General features: G+C 45.5%; 1 protein-coding gene across 1 annotated transcript in view; it reads right to left on the bottom strand.

Moving 5' to 3' along the window:
• LPAR1 (lysophosphatidic acid receptor 1) overlaps window positions 1-12,030 on the bottom strand; it is a 214,141-nt gene extending 202,111 nt beyond the window's left edge. Inside the window, exon 1 of the mRNA XM_069240945.1 lies at window positions 11,396-12,030. The gene's annotated coding sequence lies outside the window, so the exon portion shown is untranslated. The remainder of the gene's footprint in view (window positions 1-11,395) is intronic.
• Between the last annotated feature and the right edge of the window lie 4,301 nt (window positions 12,031-16,331).

The following is a 16,331-nucleotide window of genomic DNA, read 5'->3' on the forward strand; positions in this document are numbered from 1 at the left end:
AAACAGGAAATAATAAGGGGTGGGCTATAAATTCTGCTCCACTGGCAGAGTTTGGCCCCCTCTGTGCTCCGCTTGGAGAGCAGAGTTGTGGCAAAACTCCACCAACCATTGCAAGGTGGAGTTTTTTCTCGTGCGCAGCTCAGCAAGTTGGTAAGCACAAGCAAGAAATTGCACCCCTTAGCCTGATTTTTCAGACGATATAATGCCTCCTGGTGCGATTTTTCAATGCAGGCAGTGGCAGAAGGTCATGACTGTTCACGGTGAGAAAGGTGCCGCTCAAGTTGAAAGTGTACTCCAGAAGCAGGTGGAAGCAGCGCCCTATGGCACACCATTTGGTGGCATTCGCACCGATTTTACAGCCCGGAACAAGCTCCTGGCACTAGAAATCAGTACAAAGTGCCCAAATCTGGCCCAGGGAACTCAGCAGAATCTTGTAGACTTTATATTGTAACTCAGGAGTGTAACTCGCAAGTTCCGCCCAGGACTAGAAACAGTATTTTCACTACAGTGAAAAATAAATACAACAAAAAAGTTCTATTGCACAAATATAATGGAATGTTCCTGTGGAAACTGTTTAGTATGTACAATTGCACATGCAGTTCTTCAGCTGATGCAGGTTTCCACTCACACTACAGGAAACCTTGGAGAATTACTTAAATCCTGAAGTCTGTAGACATTCAAAGTCATATACCTGAGGGTGTAGATTTTAAATTTTCTGCAATTCGGCCCTGGCCTGGAATATTTTTTTTTTCCATAAATCTTTTTATTCAAGTTTTAGATAGCTTCAAGACATTACAGGAGACACTCAGGGATGCAGCACAGATAACATTCGTCCCCACCCACCCGTGTGTGACCATCCAGTATATATAACATCAATAACAGGAAATATAAAATACATGGATGTAATGGCCACTCTTTCTGCCTCCTACCCATTGCTTCCTTGCACACATCAGCAGCCTAGGCCCACCAAATAGGAAGATGGTAAATTTCAAGCACAGCATCAAACTAGTATCTGACTGCCCCTAGTGGTCAATGAAGGGCGATACTGGGGCCGCTCAGGTCTGGCCCTGAATCTAATACACGCTATTGGAGAACACTGGCCATGTGATATCACAGGCAGCACACATCTTCTTTAACTCAGGAGAATTCCACAAACGGGTTAGCTAAGGATAGTAAACAGCATGGGTCACACTGAACTCCCTACCTAGCTAGATGATTTATCATTAACTACATAGAAGACAGCACATTCTTCCTAAAGCCGAAGGTCTTTCTAGTTAACACAGTATCAAAAGTACATGGAAGTCATTATAGGTATCCCTAAGGCTGAAGGAGTCTCCCCAGTTATTTAAAGTACATAAGACTGTACAGTTCACCCTAAATGTAAAGGAGGCTTGGTAGCAGGAGTCTAGCATTAGTATGTAGAAGTCTCCCTCGATGAGAGAGCCTTCCCGTTATCAATGTATCACGGGGTCCATGTCTAACAAATGAGGGGTGGTGGGGCGTGCAGGCTGGCTGTTGGGAATCTCTGAATGGTTAAACAGTATTAAGAAGCGCACAGTAAATGACACCGCCCTTCCTGAATTCGGAGGTGCAGTGCTATTTTCTTCAATTTGCTGCACGGTCATCAATGCTGTTTTTGCAACAGTAAAAGTCAATGTTACTATTCTATCTATGTAGACCAATAGAAGCAAAATGGCCCACCCTTACTTTATGGAACACTTTGCTAGATATCACCTAGATGCAAATTAATACAGCAGGAATATTAATAAACAGAGCTCATAGAGCAATAATACAGCCTCCCTAAGAATAATCAGTTGAACTCGTTAGAATGCTCTTTAGACATCTTCTCTGAGAAGGTCGGAAATGGGCCACCCCTGAGGATCCTAATGCGCAGATTACTTTGTCACACATGTAAAGCATCCCTGGGCAGATTTAAAGCACATCACTGTATTAGCCGGTATAAATCCGTCACTAAAGTGCCTTGCCGGAGAGGACTGATACAGAGGCAGTAGTCTGTGAAGGAACATCATTTTCTGGCTTTTCCACCTGTTTCGCCCAACCTGAGCATATCAATACTAACATACTTTAAAAAAATCTTGATTCAACATTTAATCGTTTACACTGAGCATGCATGTGTCTCTGGGATGAAAAAATGAACTTTTACTTTCTATTCATTAGATGGCATAGCAAATACCCAAGGAAAGAACAGAATACTAATATACTTTAGTGTTTAATAAAAGCTTATTTTATATTTTACATACCAATTCAACACCATATTCATCATATGGGACTAACAGTTCACCTACACCATGTATAATATATTAGTACTTCTCAATCTACCAATTTCTTTTTGTGCTGTTTTCAAAAATATTCAAGCCATAAAATACATTGGTATATCTCCTTTGTTGGCTGTGTACACCTGTGTCAAAGCAAGTATGGGTTGGGTTGTACGTTGCTGATCAGTTCTTCACAAACTCAACAACAACCATTTCATCTACTTCAAAATGATGAAACACTGCCAGTCTTGCTGGGATGTACACTCACTGCTTGCATATAACACAGACACCTCCAGGGGGCACTCAGCTCCCCAAGCTACATTACTCATAAGAGAGCAATGAGTTCCACACATGTAAATTGAAGGTGCAACACTGATGCTACTGAATGTATGTTGATCTAATGGTACCTTAGATCACGGGCGCCGTGGCCTGAACCCCACGCACTAGTCGTGCGTCGGGCTGGCCTTGCCACTTCCACCCTTTCACCTTGCGAGGTGTGAGGGCGGAAGTGCTTTTGAGGGAGTCGCGCAGACCACGTCACATCCTGGGTCACAACTGGTGTAGAGGAGATTGGCTGGTTGAGTGGCATGATACTGGGATCACGAGGAACGTGGAATTCCTGGAGTTATTCCCCATTGTGGTTGCTGTCACAATTTGGGTCCTTATGTTTAAGGATAGATCTGTGATATTTTGGTCTGATAACATGGCAGTGGTGGAGGCCATTAATAGGCAGGGTGCCTCATGCAGGCTTGTACTGCAGTTACTGAACCATCTAGTCTTAATGTGTTTAAAACTGAATATTACCTTCAGTGCAAGACATGTGCCTGGTGTTCATAACAATGCAGCAGATGCTTTATCTCGCTCATTGATGCAGGATTTTCAGAGGTTCCACCCACAGGCGGCGGAGAAGATGACGGAGTTCCCAGCATATCTGTGGAAGATTGGAGTCCCGCCCTCTCCAATTTAGCAGCAGCGTCCCTAGCAACCCGCACACGTGGGTCATATGAAAAATAATTCCATCAATACAGAATGTTTTTGAACTCTTGCAAAATTACCTATTGGTTTTCAACGGAGCCATTTGCTGTTTTTTAAGTCATCTTAGGGAACTTGGCAAACTAGTTTCTTGCGCAAAGGCCCACCTTGCCGCCATTCGTTTTGTCGCAAAACTACATAATCAGGAGACTCAACGCATTCATCATTAAGAGGGCTGTGGTCGGGTGGGCTCGCTTACACTGCACAAAGAAGGATACTAGGCGCCCCCTAACGGTTCACATATTAGGGGAGCTCCTGGACAGTCTCAAGAAGGTTTGTTCCTCCCCCTTTGAAGCAACACTATTTGCGGCAGCATTCTCTACAGCCTTTTATGGAGCTTTTCGGGTGGGCGAAGTAGTGGAGTCATCCACGGGTGATTACACAGGAGGCCTCCAGTTGGCTGACGTTCGGATTATCCCAGGGTTTGTAACAATTCGGTTTCGAAGGTCCAAGACAGATCAACTAGGAAAAGGGAGGACCATTGAACTTAAGGCTGCCCAGGATCCCCCTTGTGCCCAGTGGATCCCTTGGTCTTCATAAAAACAGGAAGTGCTTATCACGTTACCAATTCTTAGCAGTAATGAAGGCAGCAGTGGAGGCTGCTGGGGTAGACCCTCAAGGCTACTCATCGCACTCATTCAGGTTTGGAGCAGCAACTCTAGCAGCCAGGCTGGGATGTTCCCTGCAGAAGTGAAGACCATCAGGAGATGGCCATCCAATTGTTATAAACGTTACATACGGCCTGAGTTGCAATGATAAGTGTTACACACTCCTGTTTTTTTGATTCTTCATAATGGTTACTCATGCTACTTTCATTCGTTTCAGTACTATGCCGTCTCACGTGGTTTGGGTGCTGGGGCACTCTTTTGTCCGACGGGCGGCCTACAGGTTGCAACTGCTCTGTAAGCCCAAGCCGGTGGCAATTCGCGATGTGGCCTTTCATTGGTGTGGGACTGGGAGTCACTCAGCTCCAGCAACTGGTGAAAAATGACGAAAGGGTGCGAGGGACTCCAGTTCCCGGACCTCATCGTCATACATATGGGTGGAAATGAGCTAGTTCGACTGGGGCACAAGACTCTCAGAGAAGCAATTTTAACAGAAATCACCCGATTATCCAAGGAGTTCCTGAATGCTGCCATTGCATGGTCACACATGGTACCTCGTTGCAACTGGGGTCCGAACACTAAATCAAGGACCATGAATGTGTCCGTTCATCGACTTAATGCGGAAATATCGAGACTGTGTCCTGGTCCAGGCCGCTTATGGAACATCCCACACAAACTGGTAAAAGGGCCAGACATGTTTCATAAAGATAGGGTGCATTTATCTGACGCGGGAACAGACCGTTTCACTGCAGACATTTGGTCTTTCTCTCTCAGCTTGTTTGGGGGTAGGGAGGGCGAAGGACCTTTGGGCCCCTGGTTGCCCTTGTGGCGGGAGAGGAGATACTTTAAAGTCACCATAACTAACAGAGTGGTCCCCAAGACAGTTTCCCCTGCATAACACCAGAGGTAGGATCCTGAAGTCCTGAACCAACCTGCGGATATAAACACCAGCTTGGGGGGTAGGGAGCCCAGATCGCTGGGATGGGCATGGGACTCCCGCTCCTGGCCTCCCCATTACACCCCCATGACGGATTGGTGTTTGGGGAGGGTGCGGAACCCAGAGCATGAGGACAAGGGACGGTGAAGTTTGGGGAACCGCCCTGCCCTACCCTGCTGATACAGGTGAGGTACGGTTCACCTGTGTGGTCCAAAGGAGGTTCAGGACAGGAAGGGATCCTGTCACATTGATTTATGAATTAAGTGACTGAGAAATTCTTATCGAAATTATATGAAGTTATTTGATGTATTGTTTTTAGGTGAAATATTAACTGCGTGTGATTTTAAATCTTCAATTTAAAATGAATTCCTTCCAACAAATACGTCTTGTCTGTCTGCGCGTGGCAGGTGTTGGGGTGAGGGCTTTCTGGTGGTCTCTGGTTTCGAAGGGGGCATACGGCAGTGGAGTAACAGCAGGTGGGAGAGTCGATGAAGGTAAAGATATACCTTGTATTGAAAAGGCATTTTTTGGCTTGCTAATAACTTTGAAGCCATTAGAGGTAATGCACAAAACTTGGAAATTACTTTTTACATCCATCTATTGCTTTTTTCAATCAGCTAAATTTCACCACGTCAAGTTTATACAACCCGTCAATGGGGGAAAAAGTTACAGAAAATCACCTACTGAATATAGTATGCAGTATGAGCTAGTAAATTCTACACCTTGTGTGGCCTGAATGCTGTATAAGGGGGGCAGAGTACCCAGTGTGGCTTCAGGTTATGCCTATGTGGAGTTATGTTATATGTTGTATCCCTGGGACGCAAGGGGCATGCGTGCCCGCTTTGTGCAACCTCAGGGCTCAACAGTATTACAGAAGGGGCCACAGACAATTTTGGGTCCACTTCTGTAATACTGATAGACCTTGCACACCGTAGTTCCAACGCTCCCATGAAAGGGCACTACTTAATTTGCATGGGGGCCTCGTGGGAGGCCGATGGCAATTGAGGGAACCTCTGCTTCTGCACCCCCACCGTATTATAGATGCTGGTGTATGCACAAACAAGGTCTTATGAGGCAACTTGTGCAGCGTCATAAAAAGATGGTACGCCGTCAGTGTGCCAACTGGAGGCACCCCTTTGGAAGAAGAAAGGGGAGTCTCATTGCCCCCCAGATAATCCCCTCTAGGCAGGAGTGATCTTTCATTGCACTCACCTGAAGGGTGACATGCCAGCCGCCTGCACTTTGAAGCAGCCACTCCATATTTCGCTGAATGTGCCACTCCTATGGCAGCACAAGTTTGCGGCTGCCCTGGGGGCAGCACATTAATTGTAATACGACACACTGTGCCTTTTTGCTCTAGTCGCCCCTCTTTAAAGGTGAGCTGTGGCGCAAACAGAGACTTGGCACCCTTTCCATAATATGACCCTTGTTGTTTGGAGTCTTCCAAGCAGTGTAAGATATTCCCAAAAGGTAAGCTAATTAAGAAGTTGGAAGGGTGGACATTGACCAATGTCAAAACAATTCATGCCACCAATGAAGACAATATTCTGGGTATGTCAACAACAAACTTTCCACATAAGGTAGTTCTCATGGGTGGTGTGTGAAGTTGAAAGCTCAAAATGTTTAATCAGAAAATTGTTTGATGTGTGTTCCAATATCATTGTAGAGAAATTCTCTGACATCTTCAAGCCCTCATTAATAATTACCTGTTTTAATAGTGATGCATGTTAACTGCTTGTACTGCACATATGGCAATTATGAGTTTTTTTTATTTTTATTACATAAATAACTTCTAGGTCAAATCTGTTAATATTTACAAGGGGGGGGCAATGCTTGTTGCAAACCAGAACATGCAGATTTTGGTATGGTAAGCACAAAATCCTAATGTCATTCCCCAAAAGCTAATAATTGGCTATTTACCGCATCTGATAAATTCCCACTCAGAGGAGTCATATTTGATCAGGTTTGATAAATATGTCGCCCCTTACCAGGCCAGTTGTAATGAGTGTCCATAAAAGTGATGCCATCGATGATGTCATATGTGAGGTCATGCGCAGTGCATGACATGGCTGTCAGTTATGCACAGCATACCTCATCTGGCCGATTTCAGAGGATTTTGGAGTTGGCTTTGTTAAGATAACTTCACTTTAACCATGTTTTTTCAGTAAATATATACTATCATTCATGCATGGTTATCAACCTGAAGAGATGCAGGACGCAGAAATCTGATTGGCATGCTCTAATATAAGTGTTGCTATGTTTGATATATATGCTAGGCTAACATATTCCCTCTGCATCGTGAAACCGCCATGTACCTCTCGCTGTAGCCACATGTTTGCACAAGCCCAAACCACTATCGCCATACCCACACTTACAACCTGTTATTATATTAGATCAATTATGCCTACTCCAACCACCGAGGCGGTAACCGAGTGCAGCGCTCGCAGACGTGCCTAGCGCCACCTGGCAGAGCGCTCTACCTTCTGAACACAGCACTGTCCGGAAAGACCAAAAAAATGCTAATTTGAGGCTTGGAAACAGAAGGAAATATATGCAAAACAAACAAGGATTTTTTTTTTGTTTTGCTTTGCGTATGCCTACACCAGAGGTCTTCAAACTGGTGGGGGGCCTCAAGTGATCCCAGTGGGGGCGCCAGGCTCTGCATTATACGGAAATCAGGGCTTTGTTTTAAGCAGTAGCATGTTATTACATCTTTAAAAAGCTAACAGTACTTAACTGGAATGTTTAAATAGGTCTAGACATATTTAAACATTGCCATCTTTATAAAATAATTGTGAAAAATACTGAGGGGGGCCCAATGATTTTTATTTTTCAACTGGCCTACACTCTTGGCTACTCGTGCCAGCGATGCCAAAAAAGACATTATTTGTGCCAAATCGATTTAATTAATGTGGAATCAATTAAATATATGAATCACTTGCACAAAACAGCAAGTTTAGCAGTGGAGTGAAAAAGTGCAGAGGGGGACAGGAGAGGGTAACTGTCTCTCTCCGCTTCTCCACTCCCCCTTGGCAGAGCCGACTCTCTTTAGAGACCCTGCAAGCTCAGCGAGGATGCCTGCCCTGGATTTCTCAGACATCAAAGAAAACAGACCATCAAAGGCAGGAAGAGCATCCTCTGAAGTCCATTTCCAGAAGCCACTGGGGGGTTAATGTACCTGTTTGAATGGGCATGTGGATGAATGGGTGGATGGGGAGAACAGCTCTTTGACGCACTCTACATGTAACTGTCTCCAGGTGGCCTCTTTTTCTGTTTCCATTCCTCGAAGATACCTCGGAAGAGGACAGGAAAGCACAGGACTCAATGTTGTATTTGTTAAAAACATAATAATAAATAAATAAGTAAAATAAGTTCCAGGCCCAATGTAATTTTTGGGACGCAACCATGGCTTATACTATCCATTGCCAAGCCTGTTGCCAGAATGCCAGTGTTACCTACTACCATCCCACTCAGAGACATTAAGACATTTTGATCTATTCCACATCACCTCATGCTACTATGATGGAATGGGCTTGCTGTTTTTTTTTTTTTTTGTAAGTTTGTGGAATTGTTACACACACTTCTGGTTTGCTCTGTTCAAAAACAGAAAGAGTGCGCCACCATGTGGTAGACTGTCATAAAAGGTTGTTGGTGATTAAAAACAAGTGCTGGTGTCTAGCACTGTAAACACCAGCACAAATTAAGCACTGACTACACAGTACACAAAAGGAAAGATTACATATATACCTCTTGATTTCGGGTTCATGAAACGGCAAACAGTTCTGTGAATGCGCCTACCGAACCACAGCTAGAACAATAATCTCAGGCTGTTAGCCGTCGCACTCTTCCTTAAACATCTGCAAAATCCAACACACCTGACATATGCAATATACTAACTACTCCACTCACACTTTTTATTGAGAGCCATAAGATATTAGGATACCACAAGAGCTCCCTTAACTCACCTTCAACCACCATTCAAAAACACAGAAAGAAGGGGTGGTCCTGCCATGTTTGACACACAACTATGGAACAGCCCATTCAGCACAAAATATTACCCAAGCTTCTTCTCCTTCAGAAATACTCTCTGTATAGTTCATCCCTTACCAGTACACAGGCAATTGGAGTAATGCAACTCTGCAGTCGCAGCAATTTATACAGAATTATGAATTTACCACGATAGCTACATAATCCACCTTCTGCGTGTGGCTAAAGTTGACGGTTTCCACAAAAAATGTCCCTTGCTCAACAGAGTAGAAGTAATTAAAATGGGACAGTGTGTGGCCCTGTTTAGTGGCAGAACTAGTGTAAAGATTAGCTTGCCATGTTGAGTTGCTGGTTATTACAATCAGATGTTAAACTGGAGCTTAGAATGTGAAACCTTTGCACAGACCAAATCCATGCCTGCTAAAATGTCAAAATAGTGAAACAATACTCCCACAAACGTGCGTGTTACGCCGCATAATTTCCTTTGCTTGCCACCTAATTTATCTTTCCATTAACTCATAACTCCAGTGGCTCTGATCATATGGCCTGCAGATGTTGCAACCAGGGTGCTCAGCTGGGCTCACCCGCAGGTCACTTCATCTGTAACCATTTGTATAAGAGGCATGGTTCAAGATAAAGTTACCAGACACAGATCTACAAAATGTTGACCAGAAACACAATACCCATCAACCCTATTCTATTAAACCCACAGTAGTGCCACAATTATACAACCATAAATCAGACTGCTGCCTTCCTGTCGAGGATAGGTCCCCTACGAAGATGCACAGTGGGTGCAAGCGCCATCTACTGAGCCATGGCGCCCTTTTATATACTGGACAGTGATTTGGCTGGCCAGTTTTGAGATTCAGAGAAGTGCATTGCTGGGAAGCTTCTTTAAGCATTCCTCCTCGTGCCAATGAAGGGTGTGCCAGCTTCACTCATGGTGGGCTAAAAAGCAGCCGTTGAAAGCAACTGGAAAAACATGGAATGTGAATGCATGGCCAGTGCTTTAAATGGTCAGGCACTGTCTGGTGCCGAGTACCTGCACTTCTTTAATTTGAAAGAGAGAGTACTTGCACTTCAACACTGCTGCAATACATTTAATGGAAAAATGAACGACCCTCCTCAGGAGCAAATTGGTACTCTGAACAGAGTTCCAGCACTTCTGTATTTCCTTTCCAAGCAATGTGTGTGGGAAGCATCCAGCAAAAGAAACAAAAAACAGAACCAAGTCGGGACTGGTACTACTACATTACGGCAGCACCAGGCTACTCCTAGCAAGGGGCATGTGAATAGCAAAGATGGTCCCCGCTGCCACAGAAAGCGAAGGATACAAAATGTATGATCAGCCGGGACACCGAAAATCGTTACATCCGTCACGAACTAAGCAAAAGAACTAGTTGAAAGTGGCTCAGGGCATCCAAGTTTTTTTCTATTATAAATGCAACTACAAGTACCAGAAGGAAAAGAAAAAAACTTCAACATCACATCAATTACACAATCAAATAGGTTAAATAGAGCCCCAGAGAAACAAATATACAATAAAAACTCACATAATAAAAAAAAAATATATGATAGGTGCATGATAGAACAAAGGCATCTATAATAAAAATACATGTTTTTACACGGTCCTGCATAAAGTCCCCAGACTCCCACTAACACTAATAAATTACAAGCCACTGTTTTTTAGGTGTACTTTGCTTGGATACGCATGGCGCGCCTCGCCACTCTTCCAACTCCTAAATATCTACTCTTATTCAACGTCACTTGGCTATTACAAAGAAACAACTATAGAATGCATGTGGTATGTGTTAATTTACTAACTCTGCTCCCTTAGCTACTCAAAAACCATCACGTGACGACAATTAAACCTTATGAGAGGGGAAGGTGATGTCAGCAGAAAACTGACACCTTGGCTCAGTAGGGGAGATGGGAGGCAAGCAAAAGAGAGGGCGAGAGCATGAGAACAAAAAATAAACTGCGGGAAAAAAAGAAAGAAAACTACATGAAATTATAAAGGTCTCTAGCCGGCATTACATACTTTGTGACAAAGACTTAACATCTAGGTTAAAAAAAACGCTACTCAGCCAGTGCTAATCACCTGAATGAACATTAGTTTCTCTCTCTGAACACAGAATTCTTACAGATAATTTTTAAAGCGTATTTTACTTTACGAGTGAGTAATTCATGCACGTCAACTGCGTGTGTGCTTCTCTTTCGATATATGTAGCCAGTGTGAGGGAACCATCAACTTTTGGGCAAAATGGTTAAATATAACAACAACAAAAAACACACAAAAAACTGTCGTCACACTCTTCAAGCAACTCTAGTCAAACTGGACCCTACTCTACTGCGAAATCGCGCTCCTGGAGTATCCCCAAAAGTATCAAGAGTAATCAATGATGTGATTGCGCTGTAGGCTCTTACATCTTAAAATTCAGTAGTGGGGCGCGCGCTCCCACAACCCAACTAAAAACAAATCATAAAGAGTACGGGGACATAAAGCAGTTAATTGAGGACCAACAAATGGGACACTTTTTAAAGAGGCAACCTCTTACCTGGTGCAGTTAGGTGTCGGGGTGTCCCCGGCGGACTCCTCGCTAGCCTCTGCATGGGACAGTCCCCCGAAGGCACCTCCTTGGTCCTTGGTCCAGGGAGCAGCTTCTCTCAGAGTCCGGGCAGAGGAGACGGGGTCTGCGAGTCCTGTGCTCGGCAGCGTTCCGGGAGACGGAGGGGACGTGGGGTGTGAGTCCTGTGCTCGGCACCTCTCCTGGAGGCGGAGGGGACGTGGTCTCGGAGTCCCGTGCTCGGCACCTCTCCTGGAGGCGGAGGGGACGAGGTCTCCGAGTCCTGTGCTATGCAGCTCTCTTTGAGACTTAGGGGACGGGGTCTGCGAGTCCTGTGCACTGCACCTCTCCGGGCGGCGGAGGGGTCCTGGTCTGAGTCCTGTGCACGGCACCTCTCCTGGAGGCGAAGGGGACGCGGTCTGCGAGTCCTGTGCTCTGCACCGCGGCGGGGGCGGGGCAGGGTTGCGCTCCGCTCCCGCAGAGTAGCAGCTGGAAGTGCCTGGCCGCTTCCCCCCGTGTGTGTGTGTGCGTGCAGGCTGAGGGCTGGAGTGTGCCTGTCTCTGCTCTCTGGCATTACTCACCCAGCTCCGCCGCCGCTCTCACCCTCGGCAGCCCGCCCCCTCCTCCAGCCCGTGAACATGTTCTACTTTTGCTGCTTCCAGGTCCAGACCTAGCACAGCGCTATAAGCTGCAACCCTGAGGGCCGGCCAGTTTCTCTCAGAGCTCTGGGGCTGACCAGCGTAAATGAACATTGGGGCAGGGAGGTCTTGTTTTTAATAAAGCTGTGTTATTAGTTATCACAGCATTTCTCTGTACTAAAACGAGCTTCAATTGAAAACTTTCAATTTACTGCTGCAGCTTTTCCGTGCCAGAGGCACCTTTTTAACTTTCCACAGAGGGTCGCGGAGCTCCGGATGGCGGGAAAAGAAAATATACTCTAGCTGCTTCCAGCCATCCTCGATTTTCCTCAGAACATTCATGCGCTTGTGTCGTGTTGGCACTTTGAAAGGTTGAATTTGATGTCAAGCGACTCAACAGGCAAAACAGCGCAGCAGCAGCACCATAGCTGCCCCCGCCTCTATTAGACTGAACTTCTGGGTTTGCTTCAAGTTGGGTTTTGTGGGCGAATGGGTTTTTCACCGAAATGAAGTGGTGCAAACCGAAATGTTGACACACAGGTGTTTCTTATAAGCTAAAAGTGACCAACCGGTTCAATTTGCAGTGCACATGTAATTCTCATCATATGTGTTCGTTGACCATCATGGTAGCTGGGGAGACCTTTTTCCAGACCTAACATTTTCCAGTTTTACATTGGGCGAAACAGTGTAAAGACCACAACACTCGTTTTAAGGGGTAAAAGGCCACTTTTATAGAACAGGTCTGGCAATAACACACTAACATTGGCATAAAAGCCTCACAAAACTACATAAATCCTCACTAATACAAATATGTCCTCTTAGCCCCTTCCCCACCCTCTAAACTTACCCCTCACCACTACCCCTTGCCCCATTACCACCTTGACCCGACCAATCCATTACCCATCTGTCCTGCAGTCCACCTTCTGTAGTTACCCTGGCCTGTGAAAACTCCATGCCCTCTCATCTTTTATTATCCATCCCCTCCCCCACCAAAGGCTTGCTGTGAACAAACCCCCGCCACACAGGAAAACCTGATAGGCGTTTTCCTGCCCCACCCAAAGACCAAACCTACCAGTCCCAAAGTCTCTCACCCAACAACTAAGCAATCATCATCCGAATCTCCAACAGATAATGCTCGTTGCCCAGGAAAGATAAATGTACCCCATCCTGCTGAAATAACTCCACATCCGAACCAATTATGTTCTCATGAATCAAAAATGAAAAACCTTGCGGCCTACTAAAATTCCTCATCTCCCTATTAACTTTCCTACGCTGTTTCTCTATGCCCACAAAGGCATTTGCACCTCTCCAAACTCTTCTAGGCATCAAACTAGTCCACACAATATGGGTACCGGCCCAACGTTGTTTGATCCTCCCCAAATCCAACTTCATTGCCTTCAAGAGACCAATACCCGACAGCGGCACCTCTCCCATATGAATAACCAACAAATCTGGGCAAACCCCCTGCTCAAGTCTTTTAGAAAGTACTTATAACAATTCTCCCCACCTCATGCCACTGTTACTCACCCAACTAATCTTGATCCTTGCCCCATCCAAACCCAATTGCCAACCAAAATGCCTTGATGATGCTTGTTTCTCCGCCCGACGAATGAACGAATGCCCCTCAATCCACACAGAATAGGCTCCGTCTGGGCCCCCGACACAACCCACAAGAGAACATAGTCTTAAGTAATTTGCAATAACAGAAGTATCGAAAGAACGAAGGACGGGAGGGGGTTGGGCAAAAGGGGGTGGGAAGCGGAGCACAATTGGATAGGAAAGAATGGAAGCACAGAATTAAAGAGTACCAAATCCTTATTTATAAAACCTCACATAACGCTGAAAACATTGAGACCTCCACCTCCCCAAATCCATAATAGCTTCATCTGGTTTACCCAACCGTTTTGCTTCTGAGGCAGCACCAATCCGAAATGAATGTGTGCCATAACATTGTGGATCCAACCCCAACCTTCTAATTGCCATCTTCAAAACCGCAAGCAATTGCGATGCCGATAAACAGGAACCGTCCTGGTGAACAAATACCAACCTGGATGTTTCTGGAAACAATCCGGCGAAGGAAATCCAAATCTTAAGGGGACATTCACAAGAGTCCTTACCTCTTAAAATGACCTCCTGGCCCCTTCCCAACTGATCCATCTTAGATGAACGCAACCAAATACAAATATCCCTACCTCTTACCTGAACATCCAAATGTGAAATACCTTCTTTTCCTCTAACTCCCAGCAATTCAGAAACCCGAAATGCACCATGAAATAGCCAAGACATGCAAAGTGACATCAACCGAACTTCCCACACTGAAAAACAAACCTCAACCAGAGCCCCCAATAATGCCCGTAATAGCTGAGATGTAATTGGGCGCCTACGATCCACTCGAGCGCCCCCCGACCTTGCCCAGCCCACCAAAATTCTCCTACAAATTTCACCTTCCGCAGGATCATAGCCCCCAAAATACTTACCGTAGAATGAAACCCCCGATAACTTACCTGCTATCATAACCGCAGGCAACCCAGTCTCGATCTGCTGCATAATGAAACAAACAGCATCCTTCCGCCTCCTTCCACAACCCTCAACCCCACCCTCTCATTGTACAGCATCTGAATTCAGAAACTCCAACCAGGCCTAAAAATAACTCCTCCTCGTGGACGGAGCTATGGACTGTTGTACCAGCTCCAACATCCTCACTCTCCTATCTCCCACAACTCCCCAGGTACTGCAGTTTTCTGCACATCCGCTCACGGTGCAAGCCCACGGAATCTCTGCCACTGAAAACGAGATAGTGCATCAGCAATATCATTATTAAGGCCAGGCACGTACTTAGCCTTGAACATTATATTGAATCTCAAACAATTCAACAAAAACGTTCTCAACAGCCTAAGCACCCTCACATCCTTTTCTCTTTGCGAATTCACCAAATGGACCACAGTCTGATTGTCCACATTGAAAACCACGTTCCTATTAGCCAGGTAGGGACCCCAAATGGACAATACAACCACCAGGGGAAAGAATTCCAAAAAGGGAATACTATGCCGAACTTGCTTCCAGCTCAATGGGCAGTCTTCCGCCGCCCAATGCCCATCCCAAAAAAGGCCAAAACCATTAGCTCCAGATGCATCTGAAAAAAAAATACATTTGCCAAAACCAATCAGACTCCTCCACAAAGATTGTCACACCGTTGAACTCCTGAAGAAAACCAATCCACATCCTCCAATCGTCCTTAACACCAGCCCGAAGCCGAATATGATGATGCAGCAAAACCGCTCCACGCATTGCAAAACCCAACCTTCTGCAGAAGGCCCTGCCTACTATCACCACCTTGCAGGCAAAGTTCAAATGACCAAGTAAAGATTGAGCTCGTCGCAGTTCCAGCTTAGGTTTACGCAAGCCTCCTCCAACATCGAAAGCAACTGCTGCACTTTATCCTGTGGTAATCTCACCTCCATGTTAACAGAATCCAACTCAATACCCAAAAAAGTGAGACATGTTGAAGGCCCTTCCGTCTTCTCTTGCGCCAATGGAACCCCACTGTGGGTCATCATCTGCTCGAACACGAACAACGCCCTACCACACTCACCCGAATCAGGCCTTCCAACCAAGAAAAAATCATCCAAATAATGTGTCACGAACTTGAAACCACACTGAAACTGAAAAAAACACTGCAAAAAAGTGCTAAACATCTCAAACAAGGAACATGACACTGAACAACCCATCGGTAACATCCTATCAACGTATATTGCATCATCAAACTGCATGCCCAACAAAGAAAAATCCGCTGGGTGAACCGTCAAAAGTCTAAAAGCTGACTGGATGTCAGATTTCATCATTTCTGCACCCCGTCCACACCTCCGCACCAACGAAACCGCCTCATCCACCGAGGCATAATGCACAACTGTATCCTCAGGGGAAATAAAATCATTAACAGAGGCCCCAGCTGGCCATGACAGGTGATGAATTAAACAAATCTCTCCTGGCTGCTGCTTGGGCCCCACACCTACAAAGGTGGGAAAGTCAAATTCGGCAAAGGCCACTCTGAAAAGGACCCCACAATTCTGCCCAATTCCAATTCCTTCCTAAACTTAGCCCTCACCGCGTCAGGATATTCCTTCTCAGACTTCAAAGTGTTAGCCCATCTGCGCAGCCTAGGGCCCTGGTAACACAACCTGAACCCTTCAAAAAAACCTCTAAACAGTATTTTCGCTTTCTCCACACTGGGTTAAAATTGCAACCAATAAAACACCACATCTGACTTAATAGGTGTAGGGCCCTTTACT

Source organism: Pleurodeles waltl, chromosome 1_2 (assembly GCF_031143425.1).
Source record: "Pleurodeles waltl isolate 20211129_DDA chromosome 1_2, aPleWal1.hap1.20221129, whole genome shotgun sequence".
Taxonomy (NCBI): Eukaryota; Metazoa; Chordata; class Amphibia; order Caudata; family Salamandridae; genus Pleurodeles; species Pleurodeles waltl.